At 43.1% G+C, this 16,547-nt stretch overlaps 1 protein-coding gene across 4 annotated transcripts in view; it reads right to left on the minus strand.

The window, feature by feature from the left end:
* atp2b2 (ATPase plasma membrane Ca2+ transporting 2) overlaps positions 1 to 16,547 on the minus strand; it is a 168,539-nt gene that overhangs the window by 100,393 nt on the left and 51,599 nt on the right. Inside the window, exon 1 of one of the 4 annotated variants that reach the window (XM_061219326.1) lies at positions 1,235 to 1,326. The exons of 2 other annotated variants lie outside the window; for them this stretch is intronic. The gene's annotated coding sequence lies outside the window, so the exon portion shown is untranslated. Of the gene's footprint in view, positions 1 to 788; positions 895 to 1,234; positions 1,327 to 16,547 lie in introns of those variants that run through there. One more of the 4 variants, XM_061219327.1, reaches the window with a different exon arrangement.

A 16,547-nucleotide genomic window follows, 5' to 3' on the forward strand; every position in this document is an offset into this window, starting at 1 on the left:
TTGATAGCACGTTAGCCCCTTCAATGCCCCACAGGTTTCACCACAATACGGAGGAGGTTACTCACACTGAACCATAGATGATTTACATACAAACTTTTAAATATATTATTGAATATTGAGGTTGATTTTTTTTTTTTTAAGGTTAGGCAAAAGAAGAAACCCCATCTTTACATGAGCAACACCTGCTTCAAGTACAGCAGTGCTCAGCCTTGCATGTCACCACAGTGCCGAATGCGCTTTGCTGAAGTGTGAACAGGCTCGACTGCAGGTGACTGGTGTTTTTGTCCTTGTAGACCATTTAAAAACGCTAATCTCACACAGCCTTGCAAGAGGGACGGATACGTTCTCTTCCCTCATTAGGACAGTCTGTAGCAGCAGCGGTGCCCTTTCTTACCCTGCCCACAGCTGTCCTGACGCAGTGAAACTAGCGAGCTGGAGGTCACAGCCATCGCAGTGTGGAAAACAATCTATTTCCTTTGCCACCAAAAAAAGGAGAGGGTAAGTCCACAGAAGGAGAACTTTCTCTAATGCAGGCTCTTTCTCTAATGGCACCCAGGCTGGAGCTGCCAGCCAGCACACCGAGCAGAGCCCCTCTCCCTCTGTCACTTGTAAACAAATTGCATTCTGGTTCAGGCACGTCCACAGGGACAGAGAAAAACACAGTCTAAAAAGGCTGCTTCCACCGCAAATGTAACGTCAGCGTCCAACAACTAAAAAGACAACGGTCTCGTCCGCGGTTCGGCCGTCGGACGGACGGGAGAGAGAGAGAGAGAGAGAGGAGAACGTACCGGCAGGCTGCAGCAGACCACCGCGTCGAGCAGCCCTCCACAGCAGCCGCATACAGAGGAATATTTTTAGAGAGGGAGGCGTGTATGACAGGAGCTGAAACCTAATGCATCCCCAGCGGTGGAGAGACAGCCACCACAATACAGCGCATTCCCCCTACCGGCTCTCCCCCCGTCTCCTCCGCATGCAACACCGCTTTCACACCCCCCCCTCACCCCCCCCGCAACCAGCGACCGGCAGCCGAAACACGGCAAGCTCACACACAGCGGACACGGCACCGTCTCCCCCCGTCTCTCCCTCTCCGTCTGCCCGCTCCTCTCTGCAAGCGAGCGCTAATGAACCGGCAATTACTTTATCAAAAACCACACACAAAACAATCAGACAATCAAACAACCACACGTCTCGTTTTATGACAGATTTCATGCGAACGGCGCAAACCGTTACTTACTTGACAAAAGGTATCGCAAATCCCAAAATGATTTCAATTACACAGCAGAGTAATCGCTGCTCAGCATCTGTAAAGGCTTGATAAGCTGGGCTACATTACAGGAGGTGCTGGGGCAGCCTGTACCATGTCAGGAAGCAGCAGGGGGGGTTGGTGGTGCTGCTGGTGGGGGGGGGGGGGGATGGAGGGGGGGTGTAGGGGGAAGGAGGGGTGCAGGCAGCCCTGCAGGATGGAGGAATGCGGTTCCTGAGTTTCAGTGCACTCAAACACTCGGCCAGTCACAGTAAGATGGCTGCATCAGACCCAACAGTCTCAGACAATAGACAGTGAAGAGGGGATGTTTGAGGCGTTCAGGGGTGGGCCGTGGAGCAGGAGCACAGGCACAGGGGAGAATGTCACCCCCCCCCCCACGTCAGCACGTCCTCAGGGGAACCAGACTGCCAGGTACAGGATGGGTCCCGGTAGAGTCATTCATTTCATCTGGGAGTGAAGGGACCTTCAAGGACATGAGCTGTCACAATCACTTCTGCCTCTAATATACACACACACGCTCAAGCACACTCACACGCACACACGTGTGCACGCATAATGCACACATGCAAACACACTCAACCACACTCCCATGCATACACACGCCTACATTGACACTCACTCAAATTCACACTCAAATACATAGAAACACACACACACATGCAAACAGACTCAGCCACACTCCCACGCAAACACACTCAGCCACACTCCCATGCATACACATACCTATACAGGCACTCACACTGAAACACACACAGAGACACACATACAAACACATTGTAAATACATACACATACAAATACTCACATTTACATATATACAGCACACACAGTCACACGCATACACATACGTAGAGTATGCAAACATTCATATACATGCATACAAACACTCACACACAAGCACATACACGTACACTCACTCACACCTACATACAGTATATATGCACTCAGACTCCCACACATACACACCTATGCACACACTCATATGTGTACATACACGTACACACATACGCACACACTAACATGCATACTAGGTATGTACACACAAACTCACTCACACACACATACAGTACACCCTCACTCACACAAACATGCACACACCTAAACACACATATGGAAAGCATGAATATAAATGTATTGTGTTTACTAGGAAACAGCAATTTTAGGTCCAATTTATACATAAGCAGTGTCTACCAACATGAAGAATGTAGTCCACTGTTATTTGTAATCAGCAAGAACCACCATTTTATCATATAACCTTGAGGTGACCTTGTGCTGCAAATATGCAGCAGAATACAACTGATAGAATTTACACTGTCCTAAAGATAATCTTCTGAGTAACAAGGCTTCTGAGTGACATTACGTGCACTGTGATGGCTGGTACATGCTAACCTTCAAAAGACCCATCCATAAAAGCCTTACACAGCCATGCACACCTTACCCCACACCCCCACACCCATCACCAGCATGTTCATGTCGGGTTAGCGCTCTCATTTCCCCTGACACGGCCCTGATCCTCTGATGGGAAACAGGTTCCTTTTCCCTGCCACTTTTTCCAGTTAGGTGGACTCTAAGAGTTTGAGTCACCCCTCTCTCTCTCCCTCCCCCAGCCCTGCTACAGGTCCCAACCGGCCATTTCACACTCAGCAGCTGCTGCTTCTCTTACACTCTCCATCACATCAATATCGATGGCACATTCATTATACAAGCAAAACACACTCCCACACACACACACACACTCATATACACACGCATACAATCACACACACGCTCACTCACACACACTCACATACTTTCACTCACACACTTTCAGTTAGCATCCTCGCATAAGGAACTGCAGTAAAATGGCAGCTCAGTTTCAGTTCCTGCTAGGTGAGTGTTAAAAGCTGTAGTGGGCCGGAGCAGGGCGGAGCGTGCGACGTGTTTGGGTGCTGCTGTACTGTAGCACTGTCATTCCAGGACAGCAAAGTGTGCCCGTGAACTTGGAGGAGGGTGGAAGCCGGTGATGGGGATCAGAGTCGGAGCCTGAATACCAATCGCACAGGCTGAGAAAGGCAGGTTCTGCAGTGCACCAAAATCAGGTAGCAGGAGAGCCGCACAGAGCTGAAATCAGCAGACTGAGGCACCGTCCGCATCCAGGCTCAGCGCGTCGTAAAGCTGTCCTTTCATATAGCTACCGCCGGAACACCGCGTGCCATGGGCTCCCGATTTATCAGTGTTTTTAATTGTTTCTGTCCTCCGCTAGGATGCCTACACACACTCAGATACTTCAGACAACTCTTTTATCAGTGAACTACCCTGTCATCATACTTTACAGGGGAAATAATGCCATGAGCCTAGGCATGGGATAACTGTAATGGAAAAGGAAAAGGTTGGTGGAAGAAACCAGCACTACCCCCATTCTCTCTCTCTCTCTCTTTGTGTGGGAAGAGGGGATTTGGAGTGGCGGGGCAGGATGGAGCCCTCGGCTCTTTGGGTAGAGCCAGCGGCCCTCGCCCCAGGCGCTGCCTGCACTACAACCTCGCTGTGAGTCACTCCTGTGACACATGGGTGACAGGGCCGAGTGACACGAGCTTCTCACCCAATCACGATGCACCCGCCCCTACCCATCACCAGAACTTCAGAAATGGCTTCCTCCTGCACAGCAGCCTCTGTGGAGGCTCCAAAGGCCACTACAGGTAGCGGGTTATGTCATGGCTAATTAGCCACAGCCGACAGGTCAGATGCTTCATTTCACTTCCCCCAATGAAGAATGTACAGTAACAGCATCATTAACTTTCTCTTTCGAATACACGCATCTGCGATCTGATCCGATTTACTTAAAGTGGATGAACCTTACACAGATGATTCTTAAGTTTACTATACGTTTTTTTATCATTTTACTCATTAAAAATGTCATTAAACCGAGGGCACCGTGGCTCGGTTTGTAAAGAGAAGTTCCAGTACTGTGGGGCAGAAGTCACTTCCACAGCTGAAATCTCCGTAAAGGGCAAAGCCTTAGCAGACAACATAACACTTCATCTCTCCCAAGAGGTTTATTATCCTCGGGCCTCTGGGCTGCAATGCTGTGTGTATAATGCCTTGATTTATACCACCAGTCTTAATTAAATGATATTCAGTCATGTGACCCATTAGAGACATTACTGTAGTGCTAGGGGGAAGCTCTCACAGAACAAAATGTCTCCTCTTGCTGGCACTGATTAAAAATGTGCCGAGGTAGGGTTACCATAAAAAACCCATCTGCACTCAGAGGGTAGCCATTAATACAGGCAACATGCATTAAAATAGAGAGGTTTAACAGGCCTCTGTCAAACCCTGGTTACCTCTCTCTCTCATTCTCTCTCTCACTCTCTTTCTCTCTCTTACTAAATGGAGGAAAACCTAACACAATGTGAGCATGCATAATGTAATAAAATAAAACGGCTCTACTTTAGTCAATTGAATGGTCCCATTGGGGTCTTTGTGCTTGAACTCTATTGGTCAGCCTCACTATCAACATGCTTACCGTTTACCGTTTACTATTTATATCTTGCGACTTCATTGAAAAACTAATAATTCATAGACCAGCCACCACATGATATTCCCCACACAGGCTCAATCTGAGGAGGGTAGCTTCATTAACAGTAAACGAAAATGCTCAAAATGAATTCCATAAAGAATTCCATAAAGCGCCTCCCCTCTCCCTGCATGTGGACGGCACGCTCCAAGGATGGCGGGCTGCTCCAGGGTGATGGACTGCAGTGTTAGCTCTCTCAAGGACAGCCATAAAGCACAGCCTTAATGCACAGCTCCTGACAGACGGCCAGGGTGAAGGTGCCTCTGAAGCAGCTCTCCCTCTCGTCCACCCAGCCTCGCCTCCCGATTGGTCTGCCTGTAGCGAGGGAGTGGAGAGGGGAGGGAGGGGGTCGCCTCTCCTACGCCTCACGCGTTCACACGTGCTGCGCCGCGCCTCTGAGGTGCACTGTCACACGACTGAGAAGTACAGTTAACGGTAGAAATGATGTGCGTCTGGCCAGATGCTGGGTGGCTCATTTGGTTAAGGCACCATGCAGCGATGCACAGTGTGAGGCCTATGGTAGATAAATGAGGAGCGAGTCCATGATCTTAAACTGTTCCATACATTAAACATCATTATACAATGCACTTTTATTTTTTTAGGCCTAAGAAAGCAGGAGGCAAAATATCTCAGACACTGGTATCGATTTCTGCTAAATAAAAGGTTATAAATCAACATTCCTTTTTCATAAAACATTTACATGTATTACTAATTGTGGAAATGAGGAGTGAATTATTTGTATTTATTTATAATCATCTGATAAGGCCGATGCAAAAGTTAAAGGCCACGGAGATCATGCTTGAGGCATGGTGAACTCCTGAGATCTTACTGCAGCCCACTATGTTTCAAAACAACACTAGTACAGACACAGGCATTCCTGAGTTAATGAAGTATTTAACATCCCAGCAGGTTGCGTATGAAAATTCCGGCCCATGTAGGCTCAAAACCCAGCTACATTTCGTAAATTGGTTGAAAATGTAAAGTGCTCTAGGCAACTTGGGCATAGCCAGGCTACATCCGGGTAAAACCTGAGTTATATTGGTGTTAACATGGCCCGTTTATGTCAAGTTTCTCAAACTCTATCTCCGCATCTCTAGATGTCTAGATTGCAGCTTGTGCTCACTGGGTTTAGTGATGAAGCTTGCACAATTTGCTGATCTTTTCTTCAGGAATACAGGCCAAGGTTAGCCTGGAGGTCTGAGGGAAAACATAACCTTGTAGCAGCAGGTTGAAAACACATACTCCTTGACCGTTAAGGCTTTGGCATTGGCTCAAGATGCAAGGCTAAACAGATAACAACTAACTCTAAATTAGTTGACAAATATTGATGGAGAATGTGAGCTGACAGTTTCCTCAAGAACCATCTGACGAGAACGTCACAGAGAGGTATACCCTGTTTGTTGCTTCCTTTATTTTGGTTAACTGCATAGCAGTTATTCCCTATAACAGAATTCCCTAAATATAATGATTTACCCACAGTCAGAAGTGAACATTTGGGTTAATATTTGTTTTGAAACAGTTGAGAGAAGAAATTTAATAAACAAAAAGATCTTACTGATTGACAATGTCTTTATTGCTACAACACTTTACATTGTTCAATATGTGATCAAATAAGTCAGCACACTCCAGTAGTCTGGAAGAACACTCCAGGTCTAACAGTCACTAGGAAATCACTAAACATTACCTTGGCTGACACATTCTGGATTTCCACACATCCTCTCATATATTTCCATTTCTAGTCCAGTGGTCCAAACTAAATGAATCTCTGCTTGCAACATTACAACCATGCACATTAACAACTATGGTTCATCACTTCCTTCATGGTTACTGCCATCGCAGAGAACACAGATAAGCATCCATATGCAAAGGGAGAATATCCCCCGATACTTTAGAAAACATAGCCAATGATGCTGAAATTACCATTGTCCTAGATTTCATTTTTCAAAGCAGGATGCTCAGAATTCCCCCTAATTCCTTTTACATTCTCTGTAAAGTATGTCCTTATGAAGGTGGAATTACCCTACTTCATGAACAGAAAATGTATCCCTTCTTGAAGTCCTTTTCTCTTGAAACAATTGCCATGAAATGGCTCAAAAATGCATTAACAAAACAAATGCAGATTTCCCAATGTCTGCTCTCTGGTATTACTGAAAGAATACATTGTTTTCTTTTTAAGAGGATGCACACCTATAAACAAGTAAACCGCATGTATCTTAAAAAATGCTTTGTAATACAACGCAATCGATCAAATAAAATGTCACAATGTGGTTCATTGTAGAAACTGGAATCACAGTGTAACATATTCAAAATATAGTAAATGAGACATAAATTGATAGTATGAGTAAAACTCAATGAAATTTGGCTACTAGAACAATATTCAGAAGATAAGGAATATTCATACTCCAAGCATTAACTATGACACTTTGCCTGGGTTTAGCTTCTAAGTATGGACCATGTTGAATTTTTCAAGATAATTTCAATAAATGAACTGCAGAGAGGGCACATGGGGTGTTTTATGGTGGGCAGGATGGAATCAGGCAAACAGCTTCTACAGGTTTCTCTGCTGGTGTGAAGATTTGCTTGTGAGCTTAAGAAGTCAGAAGAATACAAATGCAATACAGCTTGTTTCCTCTGCACGGGATCGTAGTCCAGTTGGTATTCATCAACTCATTTTTTCATTCATGAAGGTGGGAAATCTTTGCTAATCTTTGGGTATCTCTGAACCATGGATTACTATGTTGGATATGGTATGCTGGAATTTCATTTTAAATCCAAAATATAGTGAAAAATGTGACTCCATTTAGGCCTACCATATTTGTGATGGGTTATGTGAAATGCCCAGGGAAGTGAAACGAATGTCTATATTCAAATTATGACAGCAATAACAGTCTTTATCATGAGGAAAATATATTTCCTGACATATACAACATGAACACAACACTGAAAAACTGCAGCAGATACAATTCAAATCTGACCCTAGAGCCTAGTAATACTGCCGTTTTCTGTTCTCTTCTGATAGTTTATTGAATCGTTAATGTGATCTGATTCCACGCATTTAGTATCTTGCGGCCCCGAATAGACAAGAAGCAAAACAAGCAGCACCACTGGCCTGAAAGATCAGATCTGAGTATCCCTGAACAACAGTATCATATACCGTACAAGGCACCACAAAATAGGCACCATATCCTAAAAATGTACTTTCTCCGTATGTCGGGGTTTGGCTCAATTCTGTTAAAAGCCCAAATTCAGCCCTAACCTAGAGAGAGGAACATTGTTAGCTCTTCAACTGCTCTGTCTGCTCAATGCCGCTCTGAAATAGACCCTCAACGCGACGTTGAGGATACGAGTACTCATGCTGAAATCAGATTCAGATCAGCACCTTCAGAAGCAGATCTGATCTTTTGGAATCGAGAGGATCTTCATGAATCACTGTTAAAATTAATTTTACAGAAACATAGTCCCTTTAACACAAGATGATATACTGTTCAAAGTGCTGACCAAACTGGAATGTATTCAATTTAAAATACATTTTACTGGGATTTTGAAGGTCCCGGTAAAATAGCACATGAAAAAATATTAGAAGATAAAAAACAATATACCTGGCGGAACTCTTCTTTCCAAGCTATCCTTTCTCTTCAAAGATCTGACCACAGGAACCATGAGAGAATGGTTTCGCATTTTGTCTCTTCAATATTCACTGAAAATCGAATAATCTATAACCAGCTATCAATCACTGTAGAAAACCCCTCCCCTTTTTGTCCTCACAGCGGTAGGATTTCTGTGTAAAAAACACTCTGATGAATGTTTAATTTGTTAAACAGGATGAATGGACAGCTTCAATATTGTGTGGGAATTACGACATGACATTGGTCACATAGTATATGCATATGGTTGCTTCCGATTTCAATAGGCATTTAAATATTAGCCAAATCTTCAAACAGCGACACACAATACTGGATAGTGGCCCTTATAAGTGGTTATATTTACATTGCCTTTTCATAATGAATATTCTTTTCATGTTAAATGCGGGCAGATCACTTGTTGAGATTGTGTTACTGTACATCAATCACATTCACCATGTACAGAACTGGACAGAAAGGTAAAAGTGAGTGATTCATTCCTAATTTTCACCAGCACATTGCATGGCAAATTGCATCAAAAATACAAGATATACTGTATTAGAAGCAAATAGCATATCACTCCAGAAATGACACAGGCACTTGTGACACCTCCTCAGGCAGTCTCACTTCTTATCCCCACCCCCTAGCACTCCTGCCTTTTGTATTAATTTGGGTATTTTAAACAGTTCTCTGAGGCATTTTTATGTTTCACTTCTTAGGGCTTGATATGGACATAATCTGTATGTGTTCACATATTAGTATGCTGGACCACCCTTTGAGAGCCACTGTTGGAGAATGCAGATGGACTTATGTTCTATTCAGTTCACATTCCTCTGCCATATTTTAGCAAGACAAATTGCTGAATAGCTTGGTTTGGGAAATAAGGTTGTAACTTATTTCTTATTCACGGGTATGATATGGTTTGGTCGAAATGCTGGGTACATTAAAAAAGTAAAAAAGGTTCTACAGATGATACATCTTCCTAATGCAGGTTACATTTCATCACAGACTAATGTCATCTCTGAAAATTGAACGAACGGTGCAGTACTGAAACACAATGCACTGACAGACTCATCCCTGCCACCTAGCACTTTCATCCCCACCACCCTTTACACCAGTTTATTTGAGGCTTTTTTCTTCTTCTGAGGGTTAAAAGATAGACATACACATAACTGGTATGTATTGAACATATAATATAACTGCAACAGTTCATTTGCATTAGTGCTTTAGTGTTGTTGCATAGGTTAGCCAGATCTGGCATTTCTCCTATATCGTAATTCACTCTAGATAAGAGTGTCCGCCAAACAAATGTAATGCACTGTAACATCATGTACAATAATGTCAACAACATAGGCACGGCACCTGTCCAACAGAATATTACAGAGTAATAGAGAGTCACTTTCATACACACACACAAACAGACAGACACACACACACATACACACACACACACGTACGCACAGACACACACACACACCCTCCGCTCTGCAGCACTCTTCAGCATCACACTGGATAAAACATCAAAATGCAGCAGACAAAAGTCTCAGGCCCAGCACTCCCAGCCACAGAAACAGGGTTACAAGCACTATAATTACTACCCAGGGTGGCAAGCCAGCACTGCTTGTGATTCAAAAGATTCTTTAGTTTTGTGCTGAATACACTGTATAGATACGTATATCAATGCTCCATTTCAGAACCTCCAGTGCAGTTACAGTTTTAAAATAATATTTTAAGCATTAGAATAATACATTAGAATAATATTCATAAGGCTGTTATTGAATGGTCATTCATATTGATATGAATAATATTATATCAATATTAATATTGTCAAAGGGATTCTTCAGGATTTTCCTACTTTAAATCTATGTGATAGTGGATTTCATGTCAAGCGTGAATTTAATAGAGGATTTAGAGGATTTAATGTCAAGAAACATCCTCATCCTTGATCAATTTTGTTTGTACCTCATCCAGACATTCTCCGAATCGGGGCACCAATGATCTATAATGAGGCCGCTGGCACTCACAGAAAAGTACAGGCTCGTTTTATTAGCTGACTAATGTTACATTTCACCTGTAAAATGCTACTGGACTCACAGCTTGGCTGCACTTGTATCATCCGCCTTGGCTTGTGTATTTTCATCGCTAGTTTCACTGCCCTGCTCCCACTGTCACCATTCTCGCACATCTCATTTACATTTCGGTTACTTTTTCCAGTGCTGAAGAGGAAGAAGCTTCTGGCAAACCTCAAGTGCTCAGTGCTTTTTCTTGGTTACAATCTGTAGCCTATTATGAGCAACTTAATGCGATATGTAGCTCCGTAACGGGTCAACATTACAAGTGAAGGTCCAAACGTCTGTCTCATTGTCATGGAAGAGGCTGTCAATCAAACACTCAGTGCACTTGCAAGGCATTCTGGCTGTTGTAGTTTGTTTACCTACATTGACTTTAGATCCAGTTTTTAAAAAATGCCAATTCAATTTCCTAATAGAAAGAATTCGAATTATTATTCGAGTTACAAAGCAAGTGCTGTACAATAAGAGGACACAAAATTAAGTTTGAATGTAATGATGTACTCCAGATGCAGTAGTTGTGTGTCAATTAATTCATTTTCCAGCACAAATGAACGATCTATGGGTCTGCACCAAAAATGTCCGAAATGCAAATGTGGTTTTGCGTAACATTCTTGAGAGTGAATGACACACTGGAAAACATTACGCTTTTTCACTTTGTAACAGATTTGTTTTTCTTTCCTTCCCCCTAACATTTAAATGCTAATCCACTGCAGTTATTGGTCAACAAGTTTGGAAAAAAAAGAAGAAAAAATACAAGTTGGACTTCATCCCCATGAGTGGAAGAACTTACAAAAATGTCATGGAAACCATTGTCCATATGCTGTGACCTTCCCTGACCTTTTTGTTTTAACAAACCACGCTTAATTCTGCTGCTGCACTGAAGATGGTTTATTGTCCGTGGTTTGGACATTTCTTTCACTACAAAAGGGCAGCGTCCATCATTTTTTTTAAGTGATGGAAAGTTTTAGCGCTGCAATGATTTGCGCTGGTTTTTTCCGCCAGGGAGGGAGCGGGAGAGAAGACTGCAGTGAAGCTTCTGGATGGTGGCTTTGTCGTCTCTGCAGAAATATCCTGACCTTGCAGCTGCAGGGAGAGATAGGGGAGGAGGAAATGAGGGCTACTGCTGCCTGCTTTATCTGACTCCCCAACGGGAACCCAACCGCCAGCCAAATTAGTCCGCTCGGCTCGCCACTGACAGGGGCTTCAGTCGCTCAGACACCAGTGTGACAGCCTGAAAATGACACCCCAATTTTACTTCTTTCAAAAGGCACACACCTTCCCATTGTCTCCGCCACAGCGAAGGGTTACCCACAACAACCTGCTGGCTAATTGGCTGGCAGTGACAAAACGCAACAATGCCGCTTGTCGCTTTGTGATTTTTATGATAAAACTCAACGGTATACAGCATATGCTATAACATATTTAATGACTATATATGTACAATCTAACACATTTACAATTTAAAAAACAGATCTAATTTATATATATAGTTTATATTTATTTATATTCTTCTTAATAAATATTAAAACAAAAGGATAAAGCAAAAGAGCAGGCAGGTTTTTTTACAAGGCTCACTCATTAACTGTTTGACATGCAGGTATCGTTACGTAGGTACTGCTGCCTCAGCCATTCAAAATTCAGCATCCTAGGGCTCCTCAGCTAGCGCTGTTGCATAATTCAGTTTTCAGACATACTGTGGGCTATTTTTAAGTGCTAAAATACATCTGTCACAAGCTGCAATCCCAAATGCTTGCATCTTCATTCTACTGCAGCATACTTGCTCCAACAGCCCTCGTCGCTCTGTCCCCCCTCCCTCACACAATGTCTTTTCTCTCTCTATCTCTCCGTCTCCCTCCTTCTACATCCCGGGCCAGCATTCATGGACGGGGGGGTGGGGGGGGTGGGGGGGTTGTGTTACTTTGATTTACTATGTACGTAGATCACTGATCCAAGCTCTGGCAGTTCACTGATACTGGAGAAAAATTGTCAAAACAAGGGTCAGCGGGGTCAAACTAGACTCGAGTGCCTGATATGACCGAGGCAGTAACCAATAAACCCAGCCCCCTCCATTTCAGATCAAAGCTCTTCCACATCACTTATACTGTGGAGCGGAGACTGCCCTTTCACAACGCAATCAAAGGCGAACACGTACACTGCCACAGTCACTTTCATCATTTGCAAACTGAAATTACAGCCAAATATCAGTCCTAACACCCCTCACCCTGCAATGCGCACGCACACTACAGAGTCACCTCAACAAGTCACACATACTCCAAGAGTCAGAACAGGGTACTGCATTTCACAGTTAAGGAAAGGTATTCGGACTACACTGCAGAAAATATAAAGCGCAAACTCATTCTGGTCCCTACAGCATTTGCGCTTGTACCTTTTCCGATTAACACACACCACTTCCCAAGCGCTCTACTGCACCCTGTCAGTGTGGCTAATTCCACCCATGCACAGCCTGTTATTTGCAATGATCACAATGCGGACTGCTGAATACATTTCCCAGAACAGCTTGGCAGCAAGAGTACAGACATGGCATCGCCATGTGACACAAGTGACACTGATTGTGATGCGGTCAAAGCCAAGCAAACGACCAAACTTCCCCGGACACAGCTACGCTCACAAACAAGAAAGTTTTAAGTGAAGTGCATTTTCTCCAATGAAAAGGCTAATAAATCTTATCCTGAATGACTGCTCTGCAGAAGGCTTCCCCAAGGTTGGAAAAAGGGAATATTTGACACTAGCCATATTGCAGCCATGTTATGCCAATCTCTTTAGCTGATCTTGTGATATATTGTCACTCGGATGATATCATTTTTCACGGACAGATTGAGAACAGAACTGCTTCCCTCACTCCAGCCAGGTGGTTTCAATTGGCATACAAACCACCTGTAAAACAGAGCATGGACTTCTGCTAGGAGACAAACAGCTTCACTAACAGACAAACGGGCGGCCTGTAGTGTAGTGGTTAAGGTAAATGACTGGGACACGCAAAGTTTGGTGATTCTAATCCCAGTGTAGCCACAATAAGATCTGCACAGCCGTTGGGCCTTTGAGCAAGGCCGTTAACCCTGCATTGCTCCAGGGGAGGATTGTCTCCTGCTTAGTCCAATCAACTGTACGTCGCTCTGGATAAGAGCGTCTGCCAAATGCCAATAATGTAATGTAACAAATCACCTGTAAAACAGCTTCTCAAGGAGACAAATCACCAACTTCTCCAGCTTCACTAGTAAGACAAACCACCGACTTATACAGCTTCACTAACAGACAAAGCACCAGTAAAACAGAGGAGGACTACTATAGCTTCACTAGGAGACAAACCACCTGTAAAACACAGCATGGACTACTGCAGCATTGCTAACAGACAAACCACAGACTTCTACAGCCTCTCTAGCATCACTTCTGCCTGTACTGGAATGTTCATCTTAGTCTCACAGGCTTGGAGAAAATCCATCTTTATTTTCTAAATGCTTAGCACTGAGTATCATTTGATATGAGTTGCCGCGATCAGACTCAACCCAGTGATAGCCCTGAGATGCAATCTGTTTGAAAAACATTAGGAACATTAGTATTCTGTTAAGCAGTCAACTTAGTATACACAAGAGTAACATGTAATGATAAGAACAGGCCATTGACCAACAAATGACATAGTACCTAACACTGCATCAAACCTGGACTTGAATATGCCAAAGGTCCCTGCCTCTACTACATGACCTGGCAAGCTCTACCACAGACAGTTAATGGTTTAAGAAATAATTCCTGATGTTCTTGTGGCAGTTACCTTTTGCTAAATTCCACCTATACTCCCCTTGTTCTACTGACAGAACCCAAATTGAATATTTTGTAGATTACCTTGTTAATCCCTTTAATTTAAAAGCCTCAATAAAATCCCCTCCATCTCTGTTATATGTTGCTGACCAGATAAGTATCATTCAAAATTGGATGCTGGACATAATATACATTTTAAAGACAGAAATCTTCATAACACTCCCTCATATAATTTAATGTGGAATAATTACTGTATCAAATTAGTAAGTTCAGAAACACTGCATATGTATACTACAATTTCAATTTCAAAAGTCCTGGTCTGCATTGGAACAAACACTTGACTTATAAAGAAGATCTTAGGGGAAATATTGTATGAATTTCTGAAATTAGCATTTCAGATGAAACAGAAAAATGTGAATATAAAGTTAGAAAAAACAAAAAAAAAGGTTTTCAACCCACCAGGCTGAATATTTAAAATGTACAGTATATGAATCACAACGTGAAGATCATTGCATTCAGAGCAGCAGTCTGATACTGCTACTCAGGTCTCTGATGGCACCGCAATCAAACTCTTCCAAAACTGTGGCCTGATACAGGCTGAGGGTGGAGGCAGAGCTCTCCGAATCTGTGGTCCTGGTAAGCCTCAAAAAAAAAAAAACATACAAGTTTATAAGCTGGAAAAACACAAGTACTTATGTCAGATAATACAGACACAGTACAACTGCAACACTAGTACCAATTAGTTGGTTTGTATCGCTTAGATTCTAATCCAAACCTCCCCGATGTTCAGACTTTATGAAATATAACTAATAAAACGCTAATGATCAGCGAAGGAGCAGCAAAACCTCTCAAGATTGGAGATTAACACAAGAGAACCGCTCTAACAAAAAGCTGCATTGTGTGCAGACTACCCGTGTGTATGTTTGCTGCTAGTTGCGGGTCTCCCACACAAAACTTGATGTACAGATGCTGTTGAGTCAAAGATCATTTCCTGAAACAGCATGAGTTTTCAGCTCTGGCTGAAGGACAAATGCATCACACATTTCCCTCTCTTTCTGATAACATTTTACAATAACATTGCATTATTTTTCACAAAAGGCCAATGTAGTACGCTAGGCAAACACATTTGATATGTCATGACCATAAATTAGTTTGACTGGCAGAACTGTGTTTTACACACTACATGGAGACCATCTGGGAGCCAATTAGACTGGATCTATAGCAATGTCTGCGACACCTTTAAGATGTGCTAAATGTACACTGTATGTATGCATGTATGCAGCACCATGTAAAGAGTGGTCTCATACTGTATAATTAATTATTTTCTTGACATTTCAATGCATGACCTTTGCAAGTAATAATTCATTCCAAAACTGAATAGTACAGCAAATAAATCTGTACCTGTAAAACAGAGGCCTGTAAAGAAAACTGCATATCCCATATAGTGAAAAGTCCTTCTGACAAGAGACAGTATTGATGCTCTTAGCTACAGGACTTCAATAGCTGCGGTTTAGACGCTGGTGGATATCGCGGGTCTCAGGAAAACTCAACTGCACAAGCCAAGCATTCAAAGAGAGGGATTTATGTTATTCCGATAGAATTATTCAATCCACAACATGAATGATTGACAAAATATGCTTGATTAATTATTCTGTTTGCCAAGACTTTGTTTCCCATCAGGAGAAAATATACTATATTGTGCATCATTACATATTTTATATGCTTTCATACAGTCAAAGCGATAAGGGGATACATTCCAGAGAGAGGTTCTGCATCGTCCTGTAGTGGTGTAACACGAAGTGAGTAAGTGATGAATTGGCAGTGCCAAGGACAGCCGGCTGGGGACGGTGCCCACATGGTAGCCTGGTGCAGCCTGCCACCCTACAGCAGGAGAGCCCAGCCTGCAGAGGTCACCTGACTCAATGATCTCGCTCACCTCCATAAATCCCCCACAACTGCTGATTCATCGACACGAGAGGTCATTAACACGGCGGCGCACATCCACGGGTGGGAGGGGGAAGGGACCAGGCTGCGCGCGACTTTCTGCTCTGACCCTCTGTAAAAACAACATGGCCACCGGATCCAGTTCACAAAAGGGTCGTAGGGTTGTGTCAGATATATTGTTTTTTTAGGGTTGGGAGAGGGGTGCTTTATCATATGCCATAACGTCACGGCTTGACACATTCCGTCAGAAAAAAAACAGGCTCCGTGCATTCAAAAGTTCCGGTTGCTATGCAACAAACCAGCCCTGCGTCTGGAACGGTG

This window comes from Conger conger, chromosome 14, assembly GCF_963514075.1.
Source record: "Conger conger chromosome 14, fConCon1.1, whole genome shotgun sequence".
Classification (NCBI taxonomy): Eukaryota; Metazoa; Chordata; class Actinopteri; order Anguilliformes; family Congridae; genus Conger; species Conger conger.